This window comes from Macrobrachium nipponense, chromosome 2, assembly GCF_015104395.2.
Source record: "Macrobrachium nipponense isolate FS-2020 chromosome 2, ASM1510439v2, whole genome shotgun sequence".
NCBI classification, from domain to species: domain Eukaryota; kingdom Metazoa; phylum Arthropoda; class Malacostraca; order Decapoda; family Palaemonidae; genus Macrobrachium; species Macrobrachium nipponense.
Window position 1 is genome coordinate 120,465,408 of NC_087201.1, and position 12,878 is coordinate 120,478,285.

General features: G+C 39.5%; 1 long non-coding RNA gene across 1 annotated transcript; it reads right to left on the minus strand.

The window, feature by feature from the left end:
* Positions 1-561: 561 nt before the first annotated feature.
* Positions 562-6,970, minus strand: LOC135221508 (uncharacterized). The gene is made up of 3 exons (XR_010315992.1): positions 6,642-6,970; positions 946-1,332; positions 562-693 (listed from the first exon to the last, which is right to left on the minus strand). It is a non-coding gene; the product is annotated as an uncharacterized LOC135221508 (long non-coding RNA).
* Between the last annotated feature and the right edge of the window lie 5,908 nt (positions 6,971-12,878).

A 12,878-nucleotide genomic window follows, 5' to 3' on the forward strand; every position in this document is an offset into this window, starting at 1 on the left:
AAATTCTCAGGCCTTCTCACCCGTTAATCCAAATGGCTCAGGAGACTCCTTAATTCCCCTCTCACTTAGGCACAAATCGATTTAGTTTTTTTGGATTCTCTCTCTTACGGGAATACAAGGAAAATAATTGGCTGACAAGGAGGCTAAAGATGCAAATTTGAATAAAGGCTCCACACTGTGATGTGTGAAGGAGAAGACGTTTAACACACACACACACACACACCACACACACACACACACACACACATATATATATATATATATATATTATATAGATATATATATATATATATATATATACGTATATATATATATATATATATATATATATATATATATATATATATACGATTCTGCTTTGGGATAATCCTAATTTCTGGGGTTAGACAACACAATTACTTACTTACCATATGAAATTCTGTGATCTGACTGCTATGAGAGCAAGAAATCGTAAAAGAAGAAGAAAGGGGGATTTGTTACGTGTGCTGAAGGCTTTTACTTTAAGGAATTGTAGATAAACAAGTTAGGATAACTTAAAAATCAAATTTATTTACATTAACACGATCAGAAGATAAAACTGAATACTAAGACGTAGCAGATCCTGGGTAATAATCAGGTACCGGGACATGGGGAAGGCAGCTTCAATCAAGGTGAGGCCGCGAGAGAATTCCACAGCTAAAGGTCTCTCTGTAACTGAGACGAGTACGAATTAAGGCCAGACAAGGCACAGACATATCAAGCAAGGTCAAGGAAGTGCACAAAAGGTGCCAAGTATTGCCTTAATATACGTCTTCCACACAATAAAAACACTTATTAACTGTTACACTGGACTGGTAAAGGTGAGAATGATATGAACAATGGCTCTTTGAAACAGAGTTGAAGGTTTATCAAAATAAGTACGAAATTCACGTGACTGATTAAGAACATATATACAGAAGACATTACCTGGTCGTTGGGATGGCTTGGCGTCGGAAGTAGGTTTGGTTGGAGGCCTAGATGAGGTAGGGAACACTGTAAAGTATACTTGGATTCGACCATGGGGTACGCAGCAATGGCTCCTGGATGGAGGCAGGCGGAAAGGGTTGGGGGGAAAGGAACTGTTGGAGAGATGTTTCTCCATTAGTCCCAAAAGCGTCTCTGCTTGTTCCAGAGGTCTGCCTCGTCTCTCACTACTAATTTTCATCCCATTTTCTATGTCATGTGCATACGCACACGTGCGATCTTGCAGGCCTCATGGTCAGGTCAAGGCCCACCTGGTCAAGCTATCTGGGGGTCGGACCTTCTTGGCTAATCCTTGGCTTCCGGCTGTTTTCCCATGGCCCAGGGTGTGTTCTGGAAGAGAAATTCCCAAAATTCATATATTCGAACAAAAAGAGAGAGAGAGAGAGAGCAATTAAAGAATTTAGGAAGGGGCCAAGGTTCAAGGCCACCTTTTGTCAGTCAGCAATAAATGAAAACGTCACGTTATTTAATTTAATTAAGCTTTGGGCGGAGGATTGCTGGGAAAGTATTCAGCAATATATATAATATATAGATATATATATGATGGAGACCACATAAGACACTAGTGTTTTAAGAAAATTATAAATTCAAAGACACCGAATAACTCCTACAGATTCCAGTACCTTAGCCTTGAGGTCTAAATCTCATAAGCAAAGATCAGATTGGGTTTGGGTTATGGGGGAAGGCCATCCGGATAGTGCAGTAATAAGAGAGAGAGAGAGAATGCTTTCCTCTACAGATCAATTTGAAGATAGGGCGATATATTTCCATAAAAATGTTGAATTTGCATCAAGTTCTTACAAGCACTGCAGTTGAATGTCATTCTTATCATCAGGCAACTCTAGTGGTGACAGTGCACAACTACCCTTGTCTAAATTCCATAACAAGGAGAAAAATCTAGAGCTAGCGAATTGCTTTGTGTATTCGTTTCTTAAATCTATTGACCTAGTTATTGATTTTTATACCACCATGTTGTGTGAATCTGCTAATGTATTTAGCATCGTGCATCTGCTCTTTGTCGGCATTTCTGTGTCTTTAGAAAAAGCAATTCATAAAAAATTACTCATTCCATAAGCTCCGTCCACAAGAATGATGTGCGAGAATGACGGATTTTAAGATATTTTGAAATCCATCAGTCAAGGTTTTCGTAACTGACATTCCAGCATTCCGTAGTTCACACGGTCAGTCGGAATGGAATGACATTCGCCCAAATACTGACATTCCGAAAGATTGTGTGAACTCGGCTTTCCAATGTAGCTGAAATATTAGGATTCAAGAAAGAAAAAGTTCTACCTGATGTAACCAGTGACCACAAGAACCACTTTGAAGAAAAAATTGAAAGAATCTGTCATAGTTTAGAAAAGGAGGTCCATTCTGATCTCCCAGTGATCATAATGAGTCATAGCAAATTCAGTAAGTGTGAAGAACTGAACATGAATGTCTTCGAAAAAACGACGAGAAAAGTAAAAAAAAAAAAAAAAAAAAAAAAAAAATTAAAAAAAAAAAAAAAAAAAAAAAACCTACTTTGAAAATGACCCGTTTCCCATAAGCGATTTAAAAGAGGCAAAAAACTTTAATCAGTTGCGGGAGCTATTATTTTTATATTATCCAAATGAATTTAGCACAGGCCTCCTTCCCAAATAGTGAAAAGCTTGCTTGTATAAAGCCGGGTTACAAAGGAAATGGTGATAAAGAAAATTTTAGCTTCTATAGGCCAATATCGAACCTATCGTACTTATCAAAACTTATGGAACCGGTAGTTCATGAACAAAGTAGAAACTTACTTTGCTTTGTTTGGTTTTATGTACTACAGCCCTCCACAGGGATGGTTCCCTCTCTGGCGGGCCCTTGTACGTTTTCTAAATAAATTGCTTCTTATATTTTATAATTGTCTTTTAGTATTTTCTCATCAGTATCGTAGCCCCTGCAGAACAGGAGAGGCTTTAGTTCTTTTTTGAATTTGCTATCTTATTAGTCAAATCCATGATCCGTATTATTTTTTAGCCTTGAGACTTGTTCTTTATATACTATGCACTTATTTCCATCATATGTCTTATGTTCAGTCTCATTATTGCCTTTTTTTTAAAATTTTTACATTCTGCAATTTGTTGCACTATGACCAAATTCCTGACATTTATAGCTTCGCACACATTCCAACGACTATACAGCCTATACAACTTGCCACCTCTTTCATAGATAGCTTTTCGTATTTGTGATGTTCATTTGATGATATAGTGCTTGTATTTGTCATCTTTGGCTTTCAATTGCTTTACAATTTTCAGGTCGTCGTCTTCAGAAGTGAGAGTACTTATCCATGGATTTTTCTTTATAATGTTATTAACAATGTGATCTTCGTTCTTCGGGGCATATACTATTTTTATTTTGGGTTTAAGCTTACCCTACTCACTTAGGTACTGATGTATTACTGATTCCCCGAATTTCTGTTTTTGCTTTTTCTAAATTTTTCATATTATGATATCTTACGAATAAGAGTCCATCTCTTGTTGTTTCAACCTGTTCAACTGGCGAAGTTATTTCATTTACTCATAATTTGCTTCTTTTCATTTGCTGTTGTGCTCTTAACGTCAGTAGATTTGACCAAAAGCACTTTTGTGCGTGCTCATATTTGTCATAATCTTTACACCTTTATCAACATTGTCAATTTGCACTGAATTTCATCCATGTTGGTCATGACGTCACACGTTCTTCGTGCCGAATCCTGAATCTGCTCCGTGAATACCAATTATGAAATATAAGAAGTAATTTATTTAGAAAACGTACAAGGGCCCGCCAGAGAGGGAACCATCCCTGTGGAGGGCTGTAAATACGTAGAACCAAACAAATGAAAGAACGCGTGCTTAAAGAATAACACAAAATCCACGCAAGAAGGTGAGTGAAAACTGGGACTATAAAATGTGATGCTGAAATTCATGGAGTTATTAAAGTTAACAGGCCCGTACCCAGATTTTTTTTTTCTATGGGGTCGTTTTTCCCAAAACTGGACATTTTCTATAAATGTCATTACATATATAGGTTTATACAAGATGAAATACTTGAAAATGTTATTTTAGTTATATTAAGAAGAAAAATTGGGTATGTGGTCTATGTCCCTCTACCCGAAAGTTTGTACTGAAATTCAAGAATATTTATTCAGTTTTATTGATTGATCCATTTATTATATTAACTTACATGCTTATTATTTTATTTGTTTTTATGTTATATACTTTGACTTAACAAAAAACAGTTACTATTTATTACTTTGTAAGTATAGTTCAATGAAAAGGATCGTCATAGAAAATATGGACTTCATGCAATTTTGGAGGGGGGTAGGGTTCGTTCGACCCCACGGAACGCCCCTTTCCCCTTCGGTACAGACACAGATTGGTGATAAAAGTTAGGATATTATGGAGCTATGCATAATGACAGCGGTCATGTGGTGGCATGAGGGGTCTCACTATTTACCAAAACGACCAGAAAGACAGGAACGGCCCACGAAACGACCCAAGCTATATTTGTTTTATAATTGTAAACTTGTTTAAACAGTAATTAAACATGACATCGGCTGACATTTGTTCTGTATCATGAGTATGGTGGCCGCTAGTCTTAGCAACTATACTCGTTTTTTTTCCATCTGTCCATCCGCCTGTGGTGTTTTGCATGGTAACACTGCGTCCCGGGCTTTAAATAGTTACGCTATGTGTAAGTTTTAGGTAAATAAAAGGATATCTGGGTGTACATTTGCAACTGAAAAGTGTTTTAATAATTTACTGTACGCGAATTACACCGTTAATATTCGAAATAAGATATTATTTAAAGCCCGAGATGCAGTGATACCATGCGCAAACACCACAGCCGGATGGACAGATGGAAAAAAAAACAGAGTATAGCTACGTAGGCTACCATGAATGCCATTGTACTAATATAGTGTTATACTCCATTGTGATCATGTGTTAATAGGATGGTTAAATACTTAACTGATTATTTATTGAAAAAAATCCACACGTGTGGACAAAGTATTCAAGTAAAACATGACATTATTATTATTTTTAACAGATAAAACAATTTTTGTCAGTCGCAAATCTTTAGTTCATTTTAGGCCACCTAATTATTAGCTGTTTTGGTAAATAAGTAAATAAATAAATAAAGAAGAATGAATAAATAAGTAAATAGACAAATAGATAAACAAATAAACAAAAAAATAACTAAACCAGTAGATAAATAACTAAGCAAATAAATATATAAGTAATAAATAACTAAACAAATAAATAACGATTTGAACATAAAATAAATACACGTGTTTTTCTTGGGTAATAATATAAAATAATAATAATAATATACACAATACTTATACACAATGAAAAATGAATACATAATGCATATTTTATCTATATTTCTCACACACACACACACACATATATATATATATATATATATATATATATATATATATATATATATATATATACATATATATATATATATGTGTGTGTGTGTGTGTGAGAAATATAGATAAAATATGCATTATGTATTCAATTTTCATTGTGTATGAGTATTATGTATATTTATTATTTATATCATTACCCAAGAAAAACACGTGCATTTATTTATTTGTTGTGGAAAATAAAGTTAGTCTCCCCTGTTTCATAATGTTGAAAAACAAGCTTCTTTTTATGTTCAAATTTTTATTTATTTGTTTAGTTATTTATTTATTATTACTTATTTATTTATTTACTTGTTTATTTATTTATTTGTTTATCTATTTGTCTATTTACTTATTTATTCAACGAAACACCCGATATATATATATATATATATATATATATATATATATATATATATATATATATATATATATATATATCGGGTGTTTCGTTGGTCGCTTCGGTCTTTTTGGTCGTTTCGGTAAAAATAGTGATACCGGGCATGCGTGATGCAAAGCTGTATTTAAGAATGAATGTAAATTCAACGGTATTGATAGTATTTGCAGCAGCTATGCTTCTAACCAAGTAAGGATAGAATGCATTTCGGATCAGGTCAAATGTATCACTTACGCCAGGCAAAGACATGGTACTTAATAACATAATGTGAATTCGAGAAGGTACAGTTTAATTGTGGAAAGAGAGTATCCACAAATAATCATGGATAAAGGCGTTAATGTTTTGCACTATATCAGTCAAACGTAGAACACTGCAGCCTGAAATTCATACATGATATTTTATATTAGAACTCTGTGTAATAACGGTAACTTGGAATAAATGCATTGCTTCTAAGGAAACGGTGGTCTACTGTCTAGCGTTGTACCTAATATAGAGGATTTGAAAAGTTTAATCGATTGTCGTTGGAAATAAGGTTAGCCTGGTAATTGACATTTACCATCGGAACCCCTATAAAACTATCTTATTTTCGAAATAAAATCCGCTGACTTAATTCATTTGACCTCTTGATTTCGAGGTTAAAGAAAACGGATTTTGTCCCCTATGTGACCTTCAGGAATCCGGAGTAGGATGACGAAGTCCTCCTCATAAGCCTGTAGGCTGGATCTTCTTTTAAGTCTAAATACTAACTATAAGATAAAACAAATATATATTGTACAAATCACTCTCAGAACACGTGTAAAAACACTAAAGTAACCAGTCAACCTTATAATATTGCTCTTCCGTATAGACTAAAGTCTTCAAAGGGTTGGTGAACAGTAATGACAGGCCTCGTTCAGTAGCCGAAATTCGCGCGGAAAACCGTCTTGGCGGAATTATTTCTGTGTTAATACATTTCTTTAACAATGTTTCATGCTGTTGTCAAATAAATGTCATAATATATACCTAATATTTAAGATTTCGGCATGAAAAATTACTTTGCTGAGGTTAATGGATTTAATTTTTGTTGCTACATCGATTAGCCTCAGGGTGTTATGCACAGGAAAGGGAAAGAAGCTGAACGCAAACCAGCTGATCGTAGTGTACAATTTCAAAGTGGCCGAAAGAGTGTTGTGTTTTGAGTGATATATACACAGGTTAATTACGTTGACAATTATCCTGGTGAGTATGATTTTATTGACATATTTTTGCAGAAGAGGTATTATTTCTACTCATAATTTAAATATGTTTTGTTGGTTGCATGTAAGCAATCGCAGTGGCACGGTGATTGGGTTTAGCTTAGCCCCAGACTAAACTTAGGCTTCCGGTAATGTCGATAAGAGCTTTAGTATTCTTAGTCTATTGACCTTAGGCAACCCAGTAGGTATGTTGTATTTTTAATTTTAAATAGCCTCTCCGTGATAAAGAATATCATAGCTATAGGCCTAGGTAGGCTAGTTAATCTGTGTTGTGATTACATCTCTTTACCAGCCTACCTACCTAGGTAGGTACTAGGTAGTAGCTAGGTAGTACCTAGTAGTATCTCATTTATGGTTCCATGAATAGGCGAGCTCTTTTAGCATAGGCCTATGTTAAGACACATTGTTACCCATGTCTGGTTATCCTGTACCTATTAGCACAGCACGCCTTTAATCAATTATAGCTCTGTGTGCACGTAATTGTTCTTAATAGCCCTTAGGGGGAATTATTTTTTGTGGGTCACATCTTTTATTTGTGGGCAGATGGAAGTAGTTAATTAGGTAGTCTTAAGGGCCCCATACACTGAACGATTGTTTGAATGACTGTCTGTATCGTTCACAAAAACATTATGTATGGGCTTGTCTGAATGCAAAAGTGGGCGGAGTTTCGTGTCTGAACAATCTCAGCAGGAATCTGTCGTGACCAGGTTGCTGGCTTGCGACTTATGTCTGTTATATACACTGGTTGTTCAGTGTATGTGTTTGTCTGCCGATATAACGCTATCGCGCACATCTCTAGTTCTAGAGATGATGCCATGTCTTCCCGAGACAAAATCTTTGCCTAGACTGAAATCGGTGTGGAGATCATTTGTACTGTCTGAATAGTTTGTGTGTTTGTCGATAACGATAATCTTTCAGACATTCGTTAATACAATCATTCAATGAATTTTGGCTAAGATGCTACTCTCTCTGCTTGCCTTTATTTTTTCTTATAAAAGAGGTTGTTGGGTTAAAGCTATAATGTGAACTTATCATTCTTACTTGCCAGATTTAGGTGCCTTCTTACTTGTGTCACTTTGCAGCAGGTCACACTTCATTCTCCGAGGCTTTCCTTTTCAGACGAGATCTCAGACACATTTCACTTGGCCTAGGACCCTGTCAAGCTGTCATCCCTGTACCAGATAGGAGATAACAGGAGTCACCACTCCCTCATTAGCTATATAAGATTTCTGGGTGGAGATTCAACTTCCAGTTTGTTTAGAGGTAGTTCTCCATAAAGGCCCTGTAGGGGGTAGTGCCATCAGTACACCTCACGCAGTCACTATAAGCATTACTTAAGGTTCTTTGCAGTGTCCTGTTGGTTTCTAGCTGCAGCCTGTTTCATTTCTTTTACCATATTTCATTCATATTCTCTTTCTTCCAACCTCTCTTAATAATAGTTTCAAGAATATTTTCAGCACAGAATGACCTCATAGGTCCCAGCACTTGGCTTATTGGTCAAATTGTACATTTCAATTCCTATTCCTACATGAACTGTGAAAGTTTATGTTTCCATGGGAACAAATGGTACATGTTTAAAGCAATGTATATTTTTCATAGGTACAGTATGTAAACCCGAGTCTTGTATTAGGTATGATATCTCCTCAGCCACTCCACTTGTTTCTGATATTGAAGGAAAAAGTGCTTGGGGACAGCGAGTGAGGGATTCGTTAGTTTACCACCCATACCACACATTATGTAATTACTTTGTTCCCAGTTTCAGCAATCTTTTCCAGCTGCGCTGAGTAATACTCTGACACAGAAGGTTCTGGTTTGTGTATATCTGAAAAATACAAATTACCAATAAAAAATTTTTCTCTTTCCCTGTGGGATTACAAACCAGAGCCTTTTATGTTGGAGCATTCCTTAGCCTAGTGCAAGCTGGTGATTCAAGCAGGTTGAGGGTGTTAATAACATTACAGTACTTACCAGCTGTCACCAAGCACAGTACTTACGTGCTGTCACCTGCTGTTACCTAGTACTTTTCTTTAAATGCTGTCTAGCATGAATGTTTGACCTCATTCTAAGCTAAGCTGAATTGATGAAACCAACCATTCTGCTGTAATGTTAGCTGATGTTTGTGAGTTTTTTTTCTGTAATAAATATAGAGATAAGATGAGTGAGTGGGTTCTAACAGTTGATCTACACAGGTTATGTGGGTTTTGTTGGGTAGGATTTGCAGTCCCCTCTCATCATGCAGTGGGAAAGTTATAGTAGGAAGAAGAGGGATAAGAAGTGATTGATGGCTTTCTCTTGGAGTTTGTGGTTTTATTAGTGTAACGTACCCAGTAATGACATAGCTATTGTTTCTACTTAGATGGCAGCTTGAATTCCGGAGTTTGCAGTAATACTTCTTCCAGTGTCCGGTAGGTGAATAGGCTCCACCTATTTTCTGGGGAGAAGAGGAGCAACTACATGAATACCTCAATTTGTTTCTGCTGTCCTAGAACCATCACCGTTGTAGGAGAGCAGCTTGTTTTCAATTGGATTTCGATCTTGTTGCTTTACATTCTGTGAAGTAATTGGGCCTTTGGCCGTTTGTTATTCATTTTATTATTGAATTTGTCATGGTTTTTTTTTTGTTTGTTAAATTAGTTAATTTAGTATTCTGGCTGGCTTTTCTCTCTGCAAGAATTGCTGATCAATAGTAGTTTGGAATTATGTCTGATTCAGTTCAGCTAGTTTAAGGTACTGCAGCAAAGGGTGCAATACCAAGTTAATCAAGGCTTCGTATGATGTGCATTCTATTTGTTCCTCTTGCAGAGGACAGGATTGCACAGTTAACAACACTTGTGGGGTGAAAAAGTGTGATAGAATTTGATGTCACATCGCAATGTGCTAGAAAGGGATCGGAAGAGGAAGGTGGCTGCTAGAGCCGAGAGTAAAGTAGCTAGTATCTTGACTCCTAAGGAGGTGAGTACTGAAGTTCCTATTGTTACTTCTATTTGAAATGTTTCATGTATCCCGAGTCCTCCTGCTCCTCCCCCTGAGCCTGACCTCTTTGCCAGCTGGGAGAGTAGGATAGATACAAAATTTGGGCTGATGGTGAGTACTGTGACCCAGTTAGATGAATCAGTGAAATTTTGAATGGGTAAATTTAATTAACGTGAATGTAGGTTGATTGTGGAGGAGGTGGATACCCTGCCCGCTGACTCTCCTAGGCAAAGGTCACTTCCAGACTCCCCTAAACCAGGGAGGAGGTATACTGGAGGCCCAAGGGAGGTTGGTGGGGTCTGCCCTTGGGTAATCACCCCTGAATCAAACCTGTGCATTCCCAAGTTGCGACAAAGGGTAATTGGAGAGGTGTTTCAGTGGTCCACCGTCTCTCAATCCCAGGAACGCCCAGTCCAGATTTGGCGTTATTCTAGGGAGTCTCGCCCATTGATGAGACATACTCTCCCTTGGAGCATTCTCCTCTGCCCTGCAAAAGGCTGAAAGAGCCTTTAAGAAGCCCACAAGCTTCTTGCAGTTTTTGGGACAGTACTGAGAGACTACCATCGGTTCAGGAAGCTTTGGACTCTCACATTTTGGTGCCCAGACGATAGACATCAGTATCAAAGAAATGAAGACTCCCAGGCGCCCATTGTTGCCTAATTCTCGCTCTTCATGGGAGCACCTGGAAGTGCCCTTGTGCCCAGAATGCCCATGTGCCCTGCACCTGGGTGCTCCGTACAAGAGACTCCAGCCATTTCTGTTTTTTTAGGTACCTTCAGCGATGGATGAGGATGTGGACCCTTTTTTGGAAACTCTTAAGTGGCAACTGGAAAGGACTTGCTGAGGAAACCTCTTCCAACGAAGACTACATTGAAACCGACGACGACTCAACCATCTACGGATGAAGAGGAAGCATCACAGAATAAACCACCCGTTGTGTATGTAGCATTTCTAAATTATTTTTTGTTCATGAGACTTACTTGGCAGATATATATATAACTGTATTCTCCGAAGTCCGACAGAATTCAAAACTCGCGGCACACGCAGTGGCGGCCAGGTGGTAGTACCCATTCCCCCGCCGCTGGAGGCGGATATCAGGAACCATTCCCATTTTTCTATTCATATTTTTTTCTGTCGCCGGTCGGTAAACACCTGTTTACAGACATCCGCCCAGGATTTTTGGATTTGACTCGTTATAAGTATCTGGATTGACTTTTGGTTTTGACTCTGGATTGTTGGATTGGCATACGCGATAGTGGACTGTTTTTGAATTTTGGATTGGCTTTTCTCTGAACGTGATGTCGGGATCAAGTTCAATGAGCTTCAGAGTGTGTGTGAGAAGTGATTGCAAGGTGAGGCTACCGAAATCATCGGTAGACCCCCACACAGTATGTATGGGGTGTAGGGGCATGTTTGTTTGCTGGTTGATCGTTGCATTGAATGCAAAAGTTTGACTGAGGATGAATGGAAGGTGTATGAATCCTATCGGCGTAAGTTGGAGCGCGATAGGATCAGGAGGTCTTCCTCTAAAAGAGCGGTTCTACGAAAGGTAAGGGAAGTAACATTTCGCCTATATTAACACCAGTAGAATTTGCTTCACCTAATCCTGTGTTGTTGCCTGAGGGCCCTAGTTCTGTGTCTGGAGAAGGTAATGCCCTTTCTCTGATTCTAGAGTCGTTACGTACTCTAGAGTCCAAAGTGTTGGCCCTTGAAAACGGCTCGAATAAAGTGTGTGATCGTGCCCCTAGTTTGTTGTTGTGGAGGGGGCGTCAGATCGGCCCCATAATGCCTCTAGGTCTAGAACCTCTGTCGGACTCCCAGACCTCAGGGGAGTGGGCATGTCGAAAAGCCGCAAGAGGGTTACGGGGGTCCCCACCCCACCGATCTGGCGTCCCTTCGGCAGGACCTGTTGCTGCTTCCCAGGCTGCCAAGGAGCGTGCTCAGGCTCGCATCCTTAAGGACTGTTTTTCGTCCTCCGAGGCGCCCTCCCCGCGCAAGGGGTGGAGCGCCCGGGAGTGACTCGCGTCCCGCCCTGAAAAAGGACTTTTCCTAGGGAGGACGCTTTACGTCCCCTCTCTCCGCTCTCGTTGCGGTCTTCGCCTGCGTCGTATGACGCGTTTCCTCCACAGAAGAGAGGTAGGACGTCGTCCGAGGACGACGCTGAGAAACGCTTCTCTCGCGCCTCGGAGAGGCAGGTTGCTGTTCCTTTGAGAAGGAAGGAGGCGTCCCCCCGCCCCTCGTCTTCTCGCAGGCGCAGCCCTTCACCGCCTCTCGGTTCTTCACCTACGAAGAGCTTCTTGCGTCGCTTCAAGACCAATTGTCGGCCTTGATGGCTCGGAAGACTCGCCCAGCAGCAGTTGAGCCTAAACGAAGGAAGGACGTTAGACTGCCTGTCAAGAGGACGAGGCAGTCTCCTTCTCCGTCTCCTCGTTCGTCTCTGTCTCCACCCGTACGTCAGGACGCCTTTGAGGACGCTCGACAGGACGCCTTGGAGGACGCTTTTGATGACGCTCGGCAGGACGTTTTCGAAGACGCTCGTCGGGATGATGTGCTTGACGCTTTGCCTGCGGAGTGAAGACTTTCGAGAGCGCTCAGAAGGACGCTTTGAAAGCGAAAGCAGGTCGCTTGAGCGTGAGAAGTAAGGACGCTCCTCGTGAGAGACTAAGAATAACCTCTCTTGACGCGCAGCGCGGTCAGGACGCTCGTCGTGGTTCGAGCTCTAGAGATCGACAGAAGGTCGGTCACTTTGAAGAGACTGATTTTAGTCTTCCTCGAAAGCCTTTGTTGAAGGCTAGACCCGTTGGGCGCACGCCCTCTCCAGAGGTTCAATCTCCTTTGCCTCTTCGGGAGG